This window comes from Tachypleus tridentatus, chromosome 4, assembly GCF_004210375.1.
Source record: "Tachypleus tridentatus isolate NWPU-2018 chromosome 4, ASM421037v1, whole genome shotgun sequence".
NCBI classification, from domain to species: domain Eukaryota; kingdom Metazoa; phylum Arthropoda; class Merostomata; order Xiphosura; family Limulidae; genus Tachypleus; species Tachypleus tridentatus.
Window position 1 is genome coordinate 118,218,263 of NC_134828.1, and position 17,397 is coordinate 118,235,659.

General features: G+C 30.8%; 1 pseudogene across 1 annotated transcript in view; it reads right to left on the bottom strand.

Moving 5' to 3' along the window:
- The window catches only part of LOC143248206 (atrial natriuretic peptide receptor 1-like), a 138,644-nt pseudogene extending 122,722 nt beyond the window's left edge, over positions 1–15,922 (bottom strand). Inside the window, exons 1-2 of the transcript XR_013026815.1 lie at positions 15,792–15,922; positions 2,938–3,076 (exon numbers count right to left, since the gene is read on the bottom strand). The product of XR_013026815.1 is annotated as an atrial natriuretic peptide receptor 1-like (transcript). The remainder of the gene's footprint in view (positions 1–2,937; positions 3,077–15,791) is intronic.
- Positions 15,923–17,397: the final 1,475 nt, after the last annotated feature.

A 17,397-nucleotide genomic window follows, 5' to 3' on the forward strand; every position in this document is an offset into this window, starting at 1 on the left:
AATTGTGTTAAGTAGTGGTGGGGTGGGGTTTGTAGAGAGTTGTGTTAATTAGTGGTGAGGTGGGGTTTGTAGAGTGTTGTGTTAAGTAGTGGTGAGGAATTAGGGGTTTGTTGGGAGGCTGTGTTAAAGTGAGTGGTGGAAAGTGGGAGTTTGAGAAAGAAGTTGTGTTAAATAATAGTAGTGGGTTAGAGTTTGGAGGAGAGATTGTAGTAAAGTAAGAAGTGGTAGGTTTGAGTTTATAGAAAGTTATATTAAAAGTAAAGTGGTGGTAATGGGGTTTGTAAAGAGTTATGTTAAAATGAAATGGTGAGGTGGAGTTTGTGAAAAGTGGTGTTAATTTGTAGTGAGAATTAGGAGTTTTGTAGAGTATTGTATTAAGAAATGAGTGGTGAGGTGGGAGTTTTAAAAGAGTTGTATTAATATAGTAGGTGAGGTCAGGTTTATAGAGAGATTGTGTTAGAAATAAGTGGTAGAAGTGGGATTTGTTGAAGTTAATATTAAAATAGTGGTGTACGGAGTAGTTTTAGTAAGATTAGTTGTATTAAAGTAATAGTAGGTGAGAATTGGAGTTTATAAAGTTAATGTGTAGAGATTGTGAGTGAAAGTGGGGTTTGTAGAGTGTTGTGTTAAAATGATGAGGTAGGAAGTGGGGTTTATAAATGGATTTAATATTAATGTATATCGTGAGAATTAGGGCTTGTAGAAAGTTAATGTTAAAGTAGTAGTGAGTAATTAGGATGCTTATAGAGAGATTGTGTGTTGAAAGTGAGTTTGTGAGGAATTAGAGGTTTATGAAGAGTTGTGTTAACTTAGTAGTAGTGAATTGTATTTTAGAAATTGTTAGTATTAAAGTAGTAGTGGGTTAGGAGTTTGTAGAAAGAATAGGTGTTAAAGTAGTAGTAAAGAATTAGGAGTTTGTAGAGTTATGTTAAATGTAAGTAGTGAAGGTAGGGTTTATAGGAAGTGTTGTTAATTGTAGTAGAATTGGGAGTTTGTAGAAGTGTTATGTTAAAGTAGTAGTAGTGAGGAGGTAGGGTTTATAGATAGTGTGTTAAATGTTAAAGGTGGTGAAGATTAGGAAGTTTAGATTTGTATTTAAAGTAGTAGGGAGGTAGAGTCAGGTTTATAGAGAGAGTTAGTGTTAAAGTAGTATGAGTAGAATGTGAATTGTTAGAAGTTGTGTTAGTAGTAAGTAAGTGAGTGGAATTAGAGGTTTAGAGAAGTTAATGTTAAAGTAGTAGGTGAGAGTGGGGTTTGTAAAGTTGTATTAAGTAAGTATGAGTGAGGTAGGGTTTAGCAAATAGTTGTGATTAAATATATAGTGAAATGGGGAGTTTAGAGAGATTATGTGATTAAAATCAGTAGTGAGAGTAGAGCTTATAGAAAGTTAATATTAAGTAAATAGTGAGGTGGAGATTTGTAGAGTTGTATTGTTAAATGTAGTGAGTAGAGGTAGGGTTTTAGAGAGTTGTGTTAAGTAGTGGTGAGGAGTGGGAGTTTTAGAAAGTTAGTATTAAAGTAGTAGGTGAAGTTAGTTTGTTTGAGAGTTGTATTAAAAGTAGTAGATTAGAGGTGGTTTTGTAGAAGTTGTATTAAAAAGTAGTAGTGAAATTAGGGGTTTACTTAGAAAGTTAATGTATGAACTTGTGAGGTGAGTAAGTAGGTTTGTAGAGTGTTGTGTTAAGTAGTAGTGGTGAGTTGGGGTTTGTAGATAGTTGTGTTAAGTAATCGTGAGGTGGGGCTTGTAGAGAGTTGTGTTAAATGTGGTATCGTAGGAGGTAGGAGTTTGTAGAAGTTGTGTTAAGTAGTGGTGAAGTGGGAGTTTGTAAGAAGTGGGTGTTAATTTAGTAGGTAGGAGTAGAAGGTTTATAGAGTGTTGTGTTAAAATGTGTGTAGTAATTAGAGGTTTATAGATAATTGTATTAAAAGAAGTGGTAGAGGTAGGGTTTTAAAGAAGTTGTAGTTATGTAAAGTAGTTGTGAGAGTCAGGTTTATAGAAGGGCTTGTAGAGTTATGTGTGGTGGTAGGAGTAGGGTTTGTAGAAGTTATGTGAACTTGTGGTAGAGGTGGGGCTTAGTGGTGAGAGAGTTGTGTTTAAGTAGTGGGTAAATAATTTGTTTCAGTAATAAAAGTGATGTATATCAGTTGTCTAAGTAATAAAGAGAGCTTGAACTGAGTAGACACTTGTTTTAGTGATAAAATGTCATATTTTTCTGTCAACAGTTGTGTAAAGAAATGTGTAAATAACTGACTTATGTAAACTGTTGTCTTTATTGATGAAAGATTGTTATATTGTGTAAATATTTGTATTCAGTGATGGATTGTAGCCATCCATAAGGAAAGGTTACCTTACTCTATTCACTGATATGAAGTGTTTTAACTGTATATACTGTTATCGTAAGTGATTAACAATGCTCGAACTGTGAAACAGTTTGTTTACAGTGATGGAGTGTCTCTTTCAACTGTGAAACAGTTTGTTTACAGTGATGGAGTGTCTCTTTCAACTGTGAAACAGTTTGTTTACAGTGATGGAGTGTCTCTTTCAACTGTAAGTATTTTGTTTACAGTGATAGAGTGTCTCTTTCAACTGTGAAACAGTTTGTTTACAGTGATGGAGTGTCTCTTTCAACTCTGAAACAGTTTGTTTACAGTGATGGAGTGTCTCTTTCAACTGTAAACAGTTTCGTTAAGAAATGTCTAAATTAATTTATTCAGTGATGAAGGATGGTTGATTTGTTATTTTCAGGGTATTTGTTTAAACAGTTCTTCATGTAAATAATTTTATTCAGTTTAGTATTGAAACTATTTCAATTCTTTTTCTTAACGTACGTTTCAACTGTTGCATTAAAAATGTGAAGTGACTGTTCTGTGTAAAGCGTTGTGTTCGGTAATGTGTGGAGTATAACTTCATGTTAACTTAGAAGAACACAGTTTTACCTCCATAAAACGTACTGTTCCATAACTTCTTTGCCAATGTTCTCCCGTCTAGTGGGTCTCCTCCTTCCACGAGGGTTTTATTCAAAATATGCCCGTAGATCAGCACACAGTCGTAAAATGCACCTAGGATAGGGTCAACCTGTTCAGAAATAACTGTGTTAGCCAACAGAATATTGGATCAACCTGTACAGGAATAACGGTGTTAGTCAACAGAATTCTCCCAGAATAAAGGAAGTAGAATTGTAAACATGTACACAAAACTGCAATACTCATACATTCCTGCTCATGTATCTTTGTTATTGTACACACGTTGCTCTGAGAGTTCAAAAGATATATAGTTATGTTTAGTGATTGTAGTAATAACAAACTCATCTCATCTCATCTGTACATATATTCTGTAAACTTAGCTTTCAAATGCAGTCATATCTAATATCACAAGAAATAATTCATGCCTTTAATTCAGCAGTACCTTCTGTGCTATAACTTAACACTTATTATATACCTCGAAATGACAAACTTTCCTAATCTATTGCCGATTCCTCAGGAACGTTAATTGTGGAAATGTAAACATTAAGATAGGGTGTTTACTACTCAAACAGAACAATAACAAACATTTTCAAGGCTTTTTTTCCTATATTTTTAACCATAAATGTTCGAAAATTTTTTCATTTGAAAAATGAAATTTCGGCTCCGTTCTCCGAAAACGTTTTCCCTTTTCCAGTCTGTTTTTATATTTACATCCAATAATACATCCAATACATCCAAATAAATAACAATACATCCAAATAACTGACAATACATCCAAATAAGTAACAATACATCCAAATAAGTAACAATACATCCAAATAACTGACAATACATCCAAATAAGTAACAATACATCCAAATAACTGACAATACATCCAAATAAGTAACAATATATCAAAATAAATAACAATATATCCAAATAAGTAACAATACATCCAAATAAGTGACAATACATCCAAATAACTGACAATACATCCAAATAAGTAACAATACATCCAAATAACTGACAATACATCCAAATAAGTAACAATATATCAAAATAAATAACAATATATCCAAATAAGTAACAATACATCCAAATAAGTGACTATACATCCAAATAAGTGACAATACATCCATATAACTGACAATACATCCAAATAAGTAACACTATATCAAAATAAGTGACAATACATCCAAATAAGTAACAATATATCCAAATAAGTGAAAATACATCTAAATAAGTAACAGTAATACAAATAAGTAACATTACATCCAAATAAGTGACAATACATCCAAATAAGTGACAATACATCCAAATAACTGACAATACATCCAAATAAGTAACAATATATCCAAATAAGTGACAAGACATTTAAATAAGACACAATACATCCAAATAAGTGACAATATGCCCAAATAAGTGACAACACATCCAAATAAGTGACAATACATCCACATAAGTAACAATACATCCAAATAAGTGACAATACATCCAAATAAGTGACAATACATCCAAATAACTGACAATACATCCACATAAGTAACAATACATCCAAATAAGTGACAATACATCCAAATAAGTGACAATACATCCAAATAAGTGACAATACATCCAAATAACTGACAATACATCCACATAAGTAACAATACATCCAAATAAGTGACAATACATCCAAGTAAGTAACAATACATCCAAATAAGTGACAATACATCCAAAAAGTGACAATATACCATAAGTGACAACACATCCAAATAAGTGACAATACATCCATATAAGTAACAATACATCCAAATAAGTGACAATACATCCAAAAAAGTGACAATACATTCAAATAATTGACAACACATCCAAATAAGTGACAATACATCCAAATAAGTGACAACACATCCAAATAAGTGATAATGCATCCAAATAAGTGACAACACATCCAAATAAGTGATAATACATCCATATAAGTGACAATTCTTTTACTATTTCGTTATTTTTTGAGATAAATACTTATGTTGTACATAATTCATAACAAAACACCTTCCAACAATCACATAATTCACAATGAAACACATTTCAACAAGTACATAATTCATAATGAAACACCTTCCAACAAGTACATAATTCATAATGAAACACTTTTCAACAAGTACATAATTCACAATGAAATACATTTGAACATGTACATAATTCACAGTGAAACACTTTCCACCAAGTACATAATTCACAGTGAAACACGTTCCACAAAGTACATAATTCACAATGAAACACCTTCCAACAAGTACATAATTCACAATGAAATACATTTGAACATGTACATAATTCACAGTGAAACACTTTCTACCAAGTACATAATTCACAATGAAACACCTTCCAACATATACATAATTCACAGTGAAACACTTTTCACCAAGTACATAATTCACAATGAAACACCTTCCAACAAGTACATAATTCACAATGAAATACATTTGAACATGTACATAATTCACAGTGAAACACTTTCTACCAAGTACATAATTCACAATGAAACACCTTCCAACAAGTACATAATTCACAATGAAATACATTTGAACATGTACATAATTCACAATGAAATACATTTGAACATGTACATAATTCACAGTGAAACACTTTCTACCAAGTACATAATTCACAATGAAACACCTTCCAACAAGTACATAATTCACAATGAAACATCTTCATTGACATATGTGTAAGAGGTGTATTAACTGAACGTGTGGTCAACTCACGCTAACCTGAGATAAACATTATTTCTAGAACGCAGGGTTCCAATATGGCTGCTCTACAATTTGTTAAATCCAACCTGGTGTTTATTAACAGAAAACTAGTGCTTTCTTTTTGTTTACTGTGTATATAAACTTCGTTTTTCTAAAACTACTTAAAACCAAGCAAAAGTAACTTTTCGTTTATTAAATATACCTTATTCGTACTTACACTAAACTAGACGGCGTTTGTTTGTGTCCCAATCAGAGGTTTATAACAATTTGTTTACAGACTTAGCTTATTTTGAGTCGCTTGTGTTTATTTTTATCTCGGGGTTTATTTCTTGCTGAATATAAAATTATTTCCATGTTAACCCTTTTCAAGGATACTGATTTGTTCATTCAAGTGACTAGGTGTATGTACTCATTGTTTATTAATGGACATAATATACAAGCGACTAGATGTATATACTCATTGTTTATTAATGGACATACTATACAAGTGACTAGATGTATATACTCATTGTTTATTAATGGACATACTATACAAGTGACTATATGTATATACTCATTGTTTATTACTGGACATACTATACAAGTGACTAGATGTATATACTCATTGTTTATTAATGGACATATACAAGTGACTAGATGTATATACTCATTGTTTATTAATGGACATACTATACAAGTGACTAGATGTATATACTCATTGTTTATTAATGGACATACTATACAAGTGACTAGATGTTTATACTCATTGTTTATTAATGGACATACTATACAAGTGACTAGATGTATATACTTATTGTTTATTAATGGACATACTATACAAGTGACTAGATGTATATACTCATTGTTTATTAATGGACATACTATACAAGTGACTAGATGTACATACTCATTGTTTATTAATGGACATACTATACAGGTGACTAGATGTATATACTCATTGTTTATTAATGGACATACCATACAAGTGACTAGATGTATATACTCATGAACTTTGATATTAAAAGGCCTTTTATCTTCTTCGTGCAAAATAGATGTTGAAGAAAATACAATCATATATATGAGTCAAAAAGCACTCAGTTCTTAGAATCAAGAATGTATAGTAACTAAAGGCAATCATTTATCCCTAATTCTTTGTGTAACATCTAAGTGAATTACTTGTGACAGTGCAATCCAAATACCAGGGAAATTCTCTAGTATATGCAAGTTGATGTCATATATTTTGCCAAACATCAGAAATGATGTACTACTGACTTTAAGGTAAAACAGGAAAGCCAATAAATCACTGCCATATGAGGACATTTTTTATAACTAAAGCAGAAATGGCCTATTCATGCAAAACACACAAACCATTTAATCTATGTTCATGTATTTTCATTTCACTGTAAAACAGTGAAAGCATCAATTATAGCTTTGATATTTTAAAACCTTGTAGAATATGTTACTCTGGATGAAGAAATAAAAAACATTCAAAGAATTTTCGTTTACCCTTTAAACTATCAAAATACCCATATAAAAACAAAAAAAGACATTTCTTAGGATTAGAACCAGCAACAACTACACTGCACAACAAAGTTTTTGCTTCTTGAACACTGTTGGCTGTTCTTTATAGATCATGAAAATCACATCCACATTTGCCCATCACGTATCGTTTAATTCGAAATATTCAGTTTCACCAGGACATTGCTACAGTGGAAAAACGATATCAGGGCAACTGGAATCTGTCAATGCTTGTTGACTACTGTTGAACACTGCAACGTGATGCACCGGACATTGAATACAAACAAAATCAGAAGCAAAACACTTTTAATTATGTTGAACTTAATAACGTATTAGAAACATAAACGCAATTAAATACGTTATTGCCGGATATGCTGGTGCATATCCACCAGGTACCTGTCACAATCAGCAAAACTTTTCAGAAAGCAAAACTTTTCAAACAAATTGTTGTGCAGTGTAATTCTATTACTCCAATTCACCACTTTACTTCTAGCTCAGCGTGGCCAGCTGGTTACGGCATTCGACTGTTAACCTCGTTTAAACTGCGTAGCGTCACACAATGCTACAGTTGTAGTGCCATACAGTGTTACGGTGTCTATTAAACTGTAACACTGTATGGCACTACAACAGTTCAAACGAGGTTATGGCTGCTAGCCACTTTAACACTAAACAAGGTTTAAGCTGTGTGGTAATATACACTGTGCTACAGTGGCTAATAGTCATAACCTCGTTTGGACTGTGTGGTGCTATGCAGTGTTACAGTGGCTAATAGCCATCACCTTGTTTAAACTGTGTAGTGATGAACAATGTTACAGTGGCTAGAAGCCATAACCGTGTTTGAACTGTGTAGTGATACATGGTGTTACAGTAGCTAGCAGCTGTAAGCTGTGTAGCACCACACAATGCTACAGTGGCTAGCAGCCGTAATCTCGTTTAAACTGTGTAGCACCAAACAGTGTTACAGTGACTAGCAGCTGTAACCTCGTTTCATCTGCGTAGCGTCATACAGTGTTACAATGGTTGATAGCCATCACCTTGTTTAAACTGTGTGATTCAATACAGTTATACAGTGGCGAGCAGCCATAACCTCTTTAAACTGTGTGGTGCTATGCAGTGTTACAGTGGCTAATACCCATAACCTTGTTTAAACTGTGTGGTTCTATACAGTGTTACAATGGTTGATAGCCATCACCTTGTTTAAACTGTGTAGTGCTGAACAGTGTTACAGTGGCTAATAACCATAATCTCCAATACTAATCATAACACATTGTGTTACTCATCATAACACTCTGTCACTAACTATAACAATGTATTACTCATCATAACACACTGTCACTAACTATAACACAATGTATTACTCATCATAACACTCTGTCACTAACTATAATAATGTATTACTCTTCATAACACTTTGTCACTAACTATAACACAATGTATTACTCATCATAACACTTTGTCACTAACTATAACAATGTATTACTCATCATAACACTCTGTCACTAACTATAATAATGTATTACTCATCATAACACTTTGTCACTAACTATAACAATGTATTACTCATCATAACACTTTGTCACTAACTATAACAATGTATTACTCATCATAACACTCTGTCACTAACTATAACAATGTATTACCTATCATAACACTCTGTCACTAACTATAAGCAATGTATTACTCATCATAACACTCTGTCACTAACTATAACAATGTATTACTCATCATAACACTTTGTCACTAACTATAACAATGTATTACTCATCACAACACTTTGTCACTAACTATAACAATGTATTACTCATCATAACACTTTGTCACTAACTATAATAATGTATTACCTATCATAACACTTTGTCACTAACTATAACAATGTATTACTCATCATAACACTCTGTCACTAACTATAACACAATGTATTACTCATCATAACACTCTGTCACTAACTATAATAATGTATTACTCATCATAACACTGTCACTAACTATAACACAATGTATTACTCATCATAACACTTTGTCACTAACTATAACAATGTATTACTCATCATAACACTTTGTCACTAACTATAACAATGTATTACTCATCATAACACTCTGTCACTAACTATAACAATGTATTACTCATCATAACACTCTGTGACTAACTAGAACAATGTATTACTCATCATAACACTTTGTCACTAACTATAACAATGTATTACTCATCATAACACTTTGTCACTAACTATAACAATGTATTACTCATCATAACACTTTGTCACTAACTATAACAATGTATTACTCATCATAACACTCTGTCACTAACTATAAAAATGTATTACTCATCATAACACTCTGTCACTAACTATAACAATGTATTACTCATCATAACACTCTGTCACTAACTATAACAATGTATTACTCATCATAACACTCTGTCACTAACTATAACAATGTATTACTCATCATAACACTTTGTCACTAACTATAACAATGTATTACTCATCATAACACTCTGTCACTAACTATAACAATGTATTACTCATCATAACACTTTGTCACTAACTATAACAATGTATTACTCATCATAACACTTTGTCACTAACTATAACAATGTATTACTCATCATAACACTCTGTCACTAACTATAACAATGTATTACTCATCATAACACTCTGTCACTAACTATAACAATGTATTACTCATCATAACACTCTGTCACTAACTATAACAATGTATTACTCATCATAACACTCTGTCACTAACTATAACAATGTATTACTCATCATAACACTTTGTCACTAACTATAACAATGTATTACTCATCATAACACTTTGTCACTAACTATAACAATGTATTACTCATCATAACACTCTGTCACTAACTATAACAATGTATTACTCATCATAACACTCTGTCACTAACTATAACAATGTATTACTCATCATAACACTCTGTCACTAACTATAACAATGTATTACTCATCATAACACTCTTGTCACTAACTATAACAATGTATTACTCATCATAACACTCTGTCACTAACTATAATAATGTATTACTCATCATAACACTTTGTCACTAACTATAACAATGTATTACTCATCATAACACTTTGTCACTAACTATAACAATGTATTACTCATCATAACACTCTGTCACTAACTATAACAATGTATTACTCATCATAACACTCTGTCACTAACTATAACAATGTATTACTCATCATAACACTCTGTCACTAACTATAACAATGTATTACTCATCATAACACTTTGTCACTAACTATAACAATGTATTACTTCATCATAACACTTTGTCACTAACTATAACAATGTATTACTCATCATAACACTTTGTCACTAACTATAACAATGTATTACTCATCATAACACTTTGTCACTAACTATAATAATGTATTACTCATCATAACACTCTGTCACAAACTATAACAATGTATTACTCATCATAACACTTTGTCACTAACTATAACAATGTATTACTCATCATAACACTCTGTCACTAACTATAACAATGTATTACTCATCATAACACTCTGTCACTAACTATAACAATGTATTACTCATCATAACACTCTGTCACTAACTATAACAATGTATTACTCATCATAACACTTTGTCACTAACTATAACAATGTATTACTCATCATAACACTCTGTCACTAACTATAACAATGTATTACTCATCATAACACTCTGTCACTAACTATAACAATGTATTACTCATCATAACACTCTGTCACTAACTATAACAATGTATTACTCATCATAACACTCTGTCACTAACTATAATAATGTATTACTCATCATAACACTTTGTCACTAACTATAACACAATGTATTACTCATCATAACACTTTGTCACTAACTATAACAATGTATTACTCATCATAACACTCTGTCACTAACTATAACAATGTATTACTCATCATAACACTTTGTCACTAACTATAACAATGTATTACTCATCATAACACTTTGTCACTAACTATAACAATGTATTACTATCATAACACTCTGTCACTAACTATAACAATGTATTACTCATCATAACACTCTGTCACTAACTATAACAATGTATTACTCATCATAACACTTTGTCACTAACTATAACAATGTATTACTCATCATAACACTCTGTCACTAACTATAAACAATGTATTACTCATCATAACACTCTGTCACTAACTATAACAATGTATTACTCATCATAACACTTTGTCACTAACTATAAACAATGTATTACTCATCATAACACTTTGTCACTAACTATAACAATGTATTACTCATCATAACACTTTGTCACTAACTATAACAATGTATTACCTATCATAACACTTTGTCACTAACTATAACAATGTATTACTATCATAACACTTTGTCACTAACTATAACAATGTATTACTCATCATAACACTTTGTCACTAACTATAACAATGTATTACTCATCATAACACTTTGTCACTAACTATAACAATGTATTACTCTATCATAACACTTTGTCACTAACTATAACAATGTATTACTCATCATAACACTCTGTCACTAACTATAACAATGTATTACTCATCATAACACTCTGTCAATAACTATAACAATGTATTACTCATCATAACACTCTGTCACTAACTATAACAATGTATTACTCATCATAACACTTTGTCACTAACTATAACAATGTATTACTCATCATAACACTCTGTCACTAACTATAACAATGTATTACCTATCATAACACTCTGTCACTAACTATAACAATGTATTACTCATCATAACACTCTGTCACTAACTATAACAATGTATTACTCTATCATAACACTTTGTCACTAACTATAACACAATGTATTACTCATCATAACACTTTGTCACTAACTATAACAATGTATTACTCATCATAACACTCTGTCACTAACTATAATAATGTATTACTCATCATAACACTTTGTCACTAACTATAACAATGTATTACTCATCATAACACTTTGTCACTAACTATAACAATGTATTACTCATCATAACACTCTGTCACTAACTATAACAATGTATTACTCATCATAACACTCTGTCACTAACTATAACAATGTATTACTCATCATAACACTCTGTCACTAACTATAACAATGTATTACTCATCATAACACTTTGTCACTAACTATAACAATGTATTACTCATCATAACACTCTGTCACTAACTATAACAATGTATTACTCATCATAACACTTTGTCACTAACTATAACAATGTATTACTATCATAACACTTTGTCACTAACTATAACAATGTATTACTCATCATAACACTCTGTCACTAACTATAACAATGTATTACTCATCATAACACTTTGTCACTAACTATAACAATGTATTACTCATCATAACACTTTGTCACTAACTATAACAATGTATTACTCATCATAACACTCTGTCACTAACTATAACAATGTATTACTCATCATAACACTCTGTCACTAACTATAACAATGTATTACCTATCATAACACTCTGTCACTAACTATAACAATGTATTACTCATCATAACACTTTGTCACTAACTATAACAATGTATTACTCATCATAACACTCTGTCACTAACTATAACAATGTATTACTCATCATAACACTTTGTCACTAACTATAACAATGTATTACTCATCATAACACTTTGTCACTAACTATAATAATGTATTACTCATCATAACACTCTGTCACTAACTATAACAATGTATTACTATCATAACACTTTGTCACTAACTATAACAATGTATTACTCATCATAACACTCTGTCACTAACTATAACAATGTATTACTCATCATAACACTCTGTCACTAACTATAACAATGTATTAACTCATCATAACACTCTGTCACTAACTATAACAATGTATTACTCATCATAACACTTTGTCACTAACTATAACAATGTATTACTCATCATAACACTCTGTCACTAACTATAACAATGTATTACTCATCATAACACTCTGTCACTAACTATAATAATGTATTACTCATCATAACACTTTGTCACTAACTATAACAATGTATTACTCATCATAACACTCTGTCACTAACTATAACAATGTATTACTCATCATAACACTCTGTCACTAACTATAACAATGTATTACTCATCATAACACTCTGTCACTAACTATAACAATGTATTACTCATCATAACACTTTGTCACTAACTATAACAATGTATTACTCATCATAACACTTTGTCACTAACTATAACAATGTATTACTCTATCATAACACTTTGTCACTAACTATAACAATGTATTACTCATCATAACACTTTGTCACTAACTATAACAATGTATTACTCATCATAACACTCTGTCACTAACTATAACAATGTATTACTCATCATAACACTCTGTCACTAACTATAACAATGTATTACTCATCATAACACTTTGTCACTAACTATAACAATGTATTACTCATCATAACACTCTGTCACTAACTATAAATACAATGTATTACTCATCATAACACTCTGTCACTAACTATAATAATGTATTACTCATCATAACACTTTGTCACTAACTATAACACAATGTATTACTCATCATAACACTTTGTCACTAACTATAACAATGTATTACTCATCATAACACTTTGTCACTAACTATAACAATGTATTATGTATTCATCATAACACTCTGTCACTAACTATAACAATGTATTACTCATCATAACACTCTGTCACTAACTATAACAATGTATTACTCATCATAACACTCTGTCACTAACTATAACAATGTATTACTCATCATAACACTCTGTCACTAACTATAACAATGTATTACTCATCATAACACTCTGTCACTAACTATAACAATGTATTACTCATCATAACACTCTGTCACTAACTATAATAATGTATTACTCATCATAACACTTTGTCACTAACTATAATAACAATGTATTACTCATCATAACACTTTGTCACTAACTATAACAATGTATTACCTATCATAACACTTTGTCACTAACTATAACAATGTATTACTCATCATAACACTCTGTCACTAACTATAACAATGTATTACTCATCATAACACTTTGTCACTAACTATAACAATGTATTACTCATCATAACACTCTGTCACTAACTATAACAATGTATTACTCATCATAACACTCTGTCACTAACTATAACAATGTATTACTCATCATAACACTTTGTCACTAACTATAACAATGTATTACTCATCATAACACTTTGTCACTAACTATAACAATGTATTACTCATCATAACACTCTGTCACTAACTATAACAATGTATTACTCATCATAACACTCTGTAACTAACTATAACAATGTATTACTCATCATAACACTCTGTCACTAACTATAACACAATGTATTACTATCATAACAATCTGTCACTAACTATAACACAATGTATTACTCATCATAACAATCTGTCACTAACTATAATAATGTATTACTATCATCAACACTTTGTCACTAACTATAACAATGTATTACTCATCATAACACTCTGTCACTAACTATAACAATGTATTACTCATCATAACACTCTGTCACTAACTATAACAATGTATTACTCATCATAACACTTTGTCACTAACTATAACAATGTATTACTCATCATAACATTCTGTCACTAACTATAAACAATGTATTACTTCATCATAACACTCTGTCACTAACTATAACAATGTATTACTATCATAACACTTTGTCACTAGCTATAACACAATGTATTACATCATAACACTTTGTCACTAACTATAACAATGTATTACTCATCATAACACTCTGTCACTAACTATAATAATGTATTACTCATCATAAACTTTTGTCACTAACTATAACAATGTATTACTCATCATAACACTTTGTCACTAACTATAACAATGTATTACTCATCATAACACTTTGTCACTAACTATAACAATGTATTACTCATCATAACACTTTGTCACTAACTATATCAATGTATTACCTATCATAACACTCTGTCACTAACTATAACAATGTATTACTCATCATAACACTTTGTCACTAACTATAACAATGTATTATTCATCATAACACTTTGTCACTAACTATAACAATGTATTACTCATCATAACACTTTGTCACTAACTATAACACAATGTATTACCTCATCATAACACTTTGTCACTAACTATAAATAATGTATTACTCATCATAACACTTTGTCACTAACTATAACAATGTATTACTCATCATAACACTTTGTCACTAACTATAACAATGTATTACTCATCATAACACTTTGTCACTAACTATAATAATGTATTACTCATCATAACACTTTGTCACTAACTATAATAATGTATTATTCATCATAACACTCTGTCACTAACTATAACACAATGTATTACTCATCATAACACTTTGTCACTAACTATAATAATGTATTACTCATCATAACACTTTGTCACTAACTATAACAATGTATTACTCATCATAACACTCTGTCACTAACTATAACACAATGTATTACTCATCATAACACTCTGTCACTAACTATAATAATGTATTACTCATCATAACACTTTGTCACTAACTATAACAATGTATTACTCATCATAACACACCAATACTCACCATAGTTTCGTCTGCGTTTGAATTATACTTGAGTCGTGAGTTTTCCAGAACTTTAGCAGAAAACTGTTTGTACTGGAGAGTAGCTGGAACCCGGAGAGTCACCACCATGAGGGCCTCGTACATCTTCCGGGCGTTCTGAAGATATTCATTTGAATATAGTCAATAACAATACGTCAGTACCATACATTGTTATGTTACCTAGTCATACACCAATACTAATACATTGGTATGTTACCTAGTCACACACCAATAATAATACATTTTTGTGTTACTCAGTCACATTTCATACCAATATCTTATTATGTAAGTTAGTCATCATCAATACCAATACGTTGTTATCTTACTTATTCATCTAATCACACATCAATACCAATACGTTGTTATCTTACTTATTCACCTAATCACACATCAATATCAATACGTTATGTTACTTATTCACCTAATCACACATCAATATCAATACGTATTTATGTAACTTATTCACCTAATCACACATCAATATCAATATGTTATGTTACTTATTCACCTAATCACACATCATTACCAATACGTTGTTATGTTACTTATTCACCTAATCACACATCAATACCAATACGCTGTTATGTTACTTAGTCACCCATCAATACTAAGTCGTTGTTATGTTACTTTGTCACCCATCAATACTAAGGCGTTGTTGTATTACTTAGTCACCTATCAATACTAAGACAGTTATGTTACTTAGTCACCCATCAATACTAAGACGTTGTTATGTTACTTATTCACCTAATCATAGATCAATACCAATACGTTGTTATGTTACTTATTCACCTAATCATAGATCAATACCAATACGTTATGTTATTTATTTACCTAATCATTGATCTATACCAATAGGTTGTTATGTTACTTATTCACCAAATCACACATCAATACCAATACGTTGTTATGTTATTTATTCACCTAATCATTGATCAATACAAATACGTTGTTATGTTCCTTATTCACCTAATCACACATCAATATCAATACGTTGTTATGTTACTTATTCACCTAATCACACATCAATACCAATACGTTATGTTATTTATTCACCTAATCATAGATCAATACCAATACGTTGTTATGTTACTTATTCACCTAATCACGCATCAATATCAATACGTTGTTATGTTACTTATTCACCTAATCACACATCAACATCAATACGTTGTTATGTTACTTATTCACCTAATCACACATCAATATCAATACGTTGTTATGTTACTTATTCACCTAATCATAGATCAATACCAATACGTTGTTATGTTACTTATTCATCTAATCACACATCAATATCAATACGTTGTTATGATACTTATTCACCTAATCACACATAAATACCAATACGTTGTTATGTTACTTATTCGCCTAATCACACATCAATACCAACACGTTGTTATGTTACTTATTCACCTAATCACACATCAATACCAATACGTTTTTATGTTACTTATTCACCCACATCAATACTCACACATCAATAGCCGTTGTTATGTTACTTAGTCTAATCCCATCAATACTCAAGGCATTGTTATGTTACATAGTCACCCATCAATACTAAGTCATTGTTATGTTACATTGTCACCCA